Source organism: Lithobates pipiens, unplaced genomic scaffold (genome assembly GCF_037356315.1).
Source record: "Lithobates pipiens isolate NorthernLeopardFrog02 unplaced genomic scaffold, aLitPip1_a1.2 Scaffold_13, whole genome shotgun sequence".
NCBI lineage: Eukaryota > Metazoa > Chordata > Amphibia > Anura > Ranidae > Lithobates > Lithobates pipiens.
The window spans coordinates 416,465,522-416,473,067 of NW_027507718.1; positions in this window are offsets into that span (position 1 = coordinate 416,465,522).

A 7,546-nucleotide genomic window follows, 5' to 3' on the forward strand; every position below is an offset into this window, starting at 1 on the left:
GATATACATAAATAGTGCACTTTATATACATCAAAAAGTGTTTCCCAGTGCTAAACCTTTCATCCAATTTCTAAATTACTGCATTTGTAAATTCCAAAAGCCAATATAAAGGAATATTAGTGGTAAAAAAAAGTACTTGTTTAAAGAGTTCCACTGGAAAAAAAAAAGCAAAGTCAGCAGCTACAAATACTGCAGCTGCTGACTTTTAAAATAACGACACTTACCTGTCCAGTGCACCCGCGATGTTGGCACCTGAAGCTGTCCCGTCCTTTGTCTCCCAGGTGTAGCATCTTACATAAGCATACCCCCAATGTTCTGAGATGGGAATGAGGGACACCTATTAGCAAAAGTATGTAGGCCTAGGACACACACCTTGCCATGCCCACCTTTAGGCAGACCTATCCAAAAAATAATAATTGGTTAAACCCACAAGTGTTTTTTTTTTACCCCTGCTATTCCTTTATACTGGCTTTTGGAATTTACAAATGCAGCAATTTAGAAATTGGATGAAAGATTTAGCACTGGGAAACACTTTTTGATAGATAAGTAGGGCATTTTATATACAACTATATAGACCAGATCAAAATGAGTGACACATGAAGAGGAAAGAGGGACAGAGGGACATTGTTCCGAATGAAGGACAGTCCCTTGAAATCAGGGACAGTTGGGAGCTACGGATAAGGGAATCAGGAAGTGAAGCCTTGCAGGTATACAGCCTGGTTCCCTACTGCATATGCATAGTTGCCAACAGTCCCGATTTTCCCAGGACAATCCAGATTTTGGGACTTTCGTCCCGAATTAAGCTTGTCCGATTGTTTTCCCGGGTTTTTGTACTGAGAAAATCGGGAATGTTTTTGGCCAAAAAAACGGCAATGGCTACACAAAAATGGCCGCAGTTGCCTCCACGAGTGTTGTTTCCCCTTGTGTTCAGTGCAGAGGAGAGGGGTAGCCAATCGGCTTCTCTCTTCAGTGTACAAATAGAAAATTCTATTGTACACTGAAGCCTATTGGCTACAGGGATTGGCGGCCCCTCCGCACTCTCCACTGAACACAGGGAAATGTTCAGTGTCCACACGCCGCCGCCGCCGCCAACCCTCCGCTCAGCCCGTGTGTCACACTGATGGAAGGACTGGGGCCCATTGTTATTATGTACGTCAGTTAGCCAGTGGTTAAACAAGGACGGGAAAACTGACTTTGGGCAATATTTGCGATCACAGTTATTTGTATTTTCAGGAAACTGTCAACATCTTTTAAAGGTTTCTGCAAAACTTCAGAGAACCAAAAGTGCATGGACTGGGATCATGGATACAGTCACACTGATGGAAGGACTGAGGCTCCGCTGGCTGGGGACAGTGCACTGATGGTCTTGGCTCCCCCTTGCATCCTGTCCCCCGTGTCACCACCATACCTGCACTCCTCTCCCTGTGTCTCCACCATACCTGCACTCGCCTCCCCGTGTCACCACCATACCTGCTCCCCCCCCTCCCCTCGTGTCACCACCATACCTGCACTCCCCTCCCCCATGTCACCACCCTACCTGCTTCCCCCTCCCCCCGTGTCACTACCATACCTGTCCCACCCTCCCCGTGTCACCACCATACCTGCACTCCCCTCCCCCCATGTCACCGCCATACCTGCTTCTCCCCTCCCCTGTGTCACCACAATACCTGTCCCCCCCTCCCCGTGTCACTACCATACCTGCACTCCCCTCCCCCATGTCACCACCATACCTGCTTCCCCCCTCCCTCCGTGTCGGCCACCATACCTGCACTCCCCTCCCCCCATATCACCACCATACCTGTTTCCCCCTCCCACGTGTCACCACCATACCTGCTTCCCCCCCGTGTCACCACCATACCTGCCCCCCCGTGTCACCACCATACCTGATTTCCCCCCCATGTCACCACCACACCATATCTGCTTCCCCCCTTTCCCCCATGTCACCACCATACCTGGTTCCCCCCTTTCCCCCCATGTCCCCACCATACCTGCTTCCCCCCTTTCTCCATGTCACCACCATAACCTGCAACCCCTTCCCCCCCATACCTGCAGCTCCCTCCCCCATATCACCACCATACCTGTCCCCCCCATGTCATCATCATACCTGTTTCCCCCAAGTCACCACCCTACCTGCACCCCCTCCCCCCATGTCAACACCATGCCTGCACCGGCCTCCCCCCATGTCAACACCATGCCTGCACCCCCTCCGGCATAGTCACCACCATGCCTGGACCCCCTCTGGCCTAGTCACCACCATGCCTGCACCCCCCAGGTCACCATCATGCCTCCACCCTTCCCCAAGTCAGCCTGTAACACCCCAAGTCACCATGCCTCTACCCACACACCTCTTCCCTCTTGTCACCACTCTTGAGGAGATGTAGCTAGACTGCAGCCAACACTCCGCTGACGGCACTGATTTGAGGCACTCCGTTGGGGACACCTGATGTAAGAGGCACTCCACTGAGGACACCTGATGTAAGAGGCACTCCCCTGGCGACATCTGATGTAAGATGCACTCTGCTGGGGACACCTGATGTAAGGAGGCACTCTGCTGAGGGTCCATGATGGAAGGACAGACTCTGCTGGGGGCACCTCATGGCATCTGGTGGCAGGCGATGTGGCTAGTGACACACTCAGTGGTCCCACTGATTCTGCATTATGGTGAGCTTTCATTTTATATTACAATGTAATAACAGAAATAATGCGCTTCAATCATCTTGACACCATAACAACCATGGTGCCGGGATGATTGAAGCGCTAACACCAGGTGTTTGGAGTATCTTTATCTGCTGATTGTTAAACTCTGGAATACATATTGCTATTGTGGTGTAGGATCTGGGGCTGCTGTCCCTCCATCCCTCTCCCTCTACCCCCCACTTTCCCCCTTTCCCTCTCCGTCCCTCATTCGTTTCAGACTCTAACCACACCCCATTTGAGTCACGCCCATTTAAGTCCAGCCCACTATTTTGTGCAAACCACGCCCATTTTGTGCGCACCACCATTTTTCTTTTCTCTATGCCACGCCTACAAATGCGCCTGTGCACTCCTAATGGACAGGCCACCACTGATACAGACTGATTTTACTGTTGTAGGTTTAGTAACACTTTAAGTTCTATTTTAATAAGAAATGGCCACACAAGACCATAGTAGAGGAATAAGGGAAAATAAATTAGAGGTGAAGGCATACCTAGCAAACCAGTCAGCAAGCCCGGGACATGTAGCCCTTCACGGCACATTGATTTATGAGAAATGCACTTATCCTACTGTAGCAAAACTTGTTGATAATAGTAATAAAGTTTGATGGTGAAAGATCAATGGGGGATTAATATACACTGTATAGTAATATATTCCTTGAAACAGACCTTTGGCTTGAGAATATATTATGTAAATTCTTACAATACATTGGATAAAAATGGTCGATCATTACAGTACTCGGGCAACAAATGCATAGCGTGCAGGGGTCAGGAGTATGTAATGTACAACAAAGCATAATATGTGCAGGGGTTTAGGATTATATGATATACAATGCAGCATATGAAGTGTGAGTGTCATAAGTATGTAAGGTATAGCATACTATATTGAGATCAGGGGCATGTATTGTAGTGTATTGTGACAGACCTAGCCGGGACACAGGCTTTTTGAGAGGACTGAGCCTCTTGCCGATCGATTATGGGCCCTGGATTTTAAGGGGCACAGGGTGAATGAGAACCCCACTATAATCGGTGCTAGTCAGATTCAATGCTGTACAGTATATATGTATATATGATGTGTGTTGTCTCATGTTGTTGGGACACACACTGTCAGATGCTAATGTCATTAACTCCAGACACCTGCCTGTTGTGTAAATGAGTCTAGTCTGGCTTGTAAGGACATTCCAAACGTTGTTGTTTGTGCTAATTAACCCTTTGTTTATGTTTATAGTAATGTTTATTGAATTGTGAGCTAGGAGCCGAAAAGTCGTATCCCTTCAGTCAAACTAGTCTGAGTGTTGATTCGATAATTAGCTCATGCTAATTAGGTTAGGTTTTACCCACCCCGCTGTATATATATTTTGTGTGAGATCTCAAATAAAGGTCATTCCTGATGTCCTCCAAGACTGGTGTCGTCTAGTCTCTTGGGGGTTTCTATAGCCAGATCCATTGGACTTGTGTTCCAGGACTTAGGAAGTGGTATATAGACGGAAGCACTCAATCGGAGTGTGGAATCGGTTCCGTCACATGTATGGAGTACAGCAGTTAGGATTAGGGATGGGCTGAACACACCCCAGTTTGGTTTGCACGAGAACACCTCAAACAGGCAAAAAGTTTTAGCAAACATGTGAACCCTATTAAAGTCTATGGGGCACGAACATAAAAAATCAAAAGTCCTAATTTTAAAGGCTTTTATGCAAGTTATTGTCGTAAAAAGTGTATGGGGACCCGGGTACTGCCCTAGGGGACATGTATCAATGCAAAAAAAAGTTTTTAAAACAATAATTTTTAAAGGAGCAGTGATTTTAATTATGCTTAAAGTGAAACAATAAAAATGAAATATTCATTTAAATATCGTGCCTTGGGGGTCCCCTTAGTCTGCACATAAGGTAGCGTATCTATTCAATGTATAGAAAATGCTGCAGCAATAATGGTATTTCTAAAGGAAAAAATGTAATTTAAACTTGCTCGTGGCTGTAATGTATTGCCGACTCCTGGCAGTATAGATTAAAAAAAATATATATATATATATATATTTTTAAATTGGTGTGGGGTCCCCTCCAAAATCCATACCAGACCCTTACCCGAGCATGCAGCCTGACAGGCCAGGAAAGGGGGGGATGAGCGAGCACCCCCCTTCCTGAACCATACCAGGCCACTTGCCCTTAACATGTGGATGGTACTTTGGGGTACTCCACAAAGCACCTTGTCCCTATGTTGATGGGGACAAGGACCTCTTCCCAGCAACCCTGGCCAGTTGGTTGTCAGGGTCTGGGGGAAGGGTTAACAAGGGGGCCACCAAATCCTGCCCCCCCCTTTATGTGAATGGGTACACCTACCCATTCGCCCAAAAGGTGTCAAAAAAGTAAAAACCACAAGAGACAGTTTTTGAAAAATCCTTTATTAAAAGAAAAAAGTGTCCCACAGTGGTAATCCACCATCAATCACGCCATCTGACAGACTCAAAAAATAGCAAAAATGAAAACGCTTCTCCTCCATAGGAGGCCTCACTGCTCCCTCTCTCTCTCTCTGCTTTGACAGCTCTTATATAGGCAAGGATGGGGCCACCCGGTGATGTAGCCCGGGTGACCTTGCCCCCTTCTAATGTCATGTGAAGTGATTGCCTATATAAGAGCTACCAACGCGAAGAAAGAGCAGTCGGTGGGAGGCCTCCCATGGAAGCAGTGCGTTTTAATTTTTTTCTATTTTTTGGGTTCATCAGGCGCCGTGATTGATGGTGGATTTACATCGCGGGCATTTAAAAAAAAATAATAAAGGACTTGTCAAAAACTGTCTCTTGTGGTTTTTACCTTTTTGACACTTTTTTGGTGAATGGGGGATGGGATTTGAGGGCTTCCAGATTCTGATAAGCCCCCCGCCTGCAGACCCAGGCAACCACCAGCCATGGTTGCCGGGAAGAGGCCCTTGTCCCCATCAACTTAGGGACAAGGTGCTTTGGGGGCACCCCAAAGCACCCTTCTCATGTTGCGGGCAAGCGGCCTGATATGGTTCAGGAGGGGACACGCGCTTGCTTGACCCCCCTTTCCTGCTAGGCTGCTTGCTTGGATAAGGGCCTAGTATGGATTTTGGGAGGGACCCCACGCCATTTTTTTTTTTTAACATTTTGGTGTGGATTTCCACTTAAAATCTATATCAGACCCAAAGAACCGTTTTTTTTTTCTTAATTATGTCAAAGGATACCCCTTTAACCAATTCAATATACTGTATTAGATACTTTGTATTATATACACTGACTGCACTATATACTCTGAACTGCGTTATATATACACTACACTGACTGCACTATATACTCTGTACTGTGTTATATATACTACACTAACTGCACTATATACTCTGCACTGCATTATATATATACTACACTGATTGCACTATATACTCTGCACTGCATTGTATACATTACACTGACTGCACTATATACTTTGCACTGCATTATATATACTACACTGACTGCACTATATTATTCTGCACTGCATTATATATACTACACTGACTGCACTATATACTCTGCCTTGCATTATATATACTACTCTGACTGCACTATTTCTTTGCACTGCGTTATATAAACACTACACTAACTGCACTATATACTCTGCACTGCGTTATATATACACTACACTGACTGTACTATATACTCTGCATGGTATTATATACACTACACTGACTGCACTATATACTCTGTGCTGTATTCAGTGGCGGAACTACCGCCATAGCGAGCCATGCGGGCGCTATGGGGCCCGCAGCCATTCTAGGGCCCGGTGAGTGGCGTTGCTAAGCGTGTGCGGGCCGCACCGGGTGACACCCGTCAGCGGGGTGACATCCTTGGGTAGCGGCAGCCGCACCACTAACACCTGTGCCTGTGCTCGAGCGCAGGCTGAGGGACACAGCGTCGCAGACCTAAGCCACCTCCCTCCTCTCTGTTTACATCCACAGAGGAGGAGGAGCCTGCGCTCGAGCCTCGAGGAACACACCGCTGTATGGGGAGAATGTCAGCGCTGTTGTGAGGTATGTAAGGGAGGGTAGGGGGGTCTGCACTACTGAGGGGGTTCTACACTGAGGGGGGGGTTTGCACTACTGAGGGGGATCTGCACTACTGAGGGAGGGTCTGTACTGAGGGGGAGTCTGAACCACTGAGGGGGAGTCTGCACCACTGAGGGGGAGTCTGCACCACTGAGGGGGTTCTACACTGAGGGGGGGTATTCACTGCTGGGGGGGGCTGCACTACTGAGGGGGAGTCTGCACTACTGAGGGGGGGGTCTGCACTACTGAGGGGGTCTTGCACTGAGGGGGAGTCTGCACTACTGAGGGGGGGAGTCTGCACTACTGAGGGGGGGGGAGTCTGCACTACTGAGGGGGGGGGAGTCTGCACTACTGAGGGGGGGGGAGTCTGCACTACTGAGGGGGGGGGGAGTCTGCACTACTGAGGGGGGGGGGGAGTCTGCACTACTGAGGGGGGGGGGAGTCTGCACTACTGAGGGGGGGGGGGAGTCTGCACTACTGAGGGGGGGGGGAGTCTGCACTACTGAGGGGGGGGGGAGTCTGCACTACTGAGGGGGGGGGGAGTCTGCACTACTGAGGGGGGGGGGAGTCTGCACTACTGAGGGGGGGGGAGTCTGCACTACTGAGGGGGGGAGTCTGCACTACTGAGGGGGGGAGTCTGCACTACTGAGGGGGTTTTGCACTGAGGGGGAGTCTGCACTACTGAGGGGGGGGGTCTGCACTACTGAGGGGGGGGGTCTGCACTACTGAGGGGGGGGGGTCTGCACTACTGAGGGGGGGGGGGTCTGCACTACTGAGGGGGGGGGGGGTCTGCACTACTGAGGGGGGGGGGGTCTGCA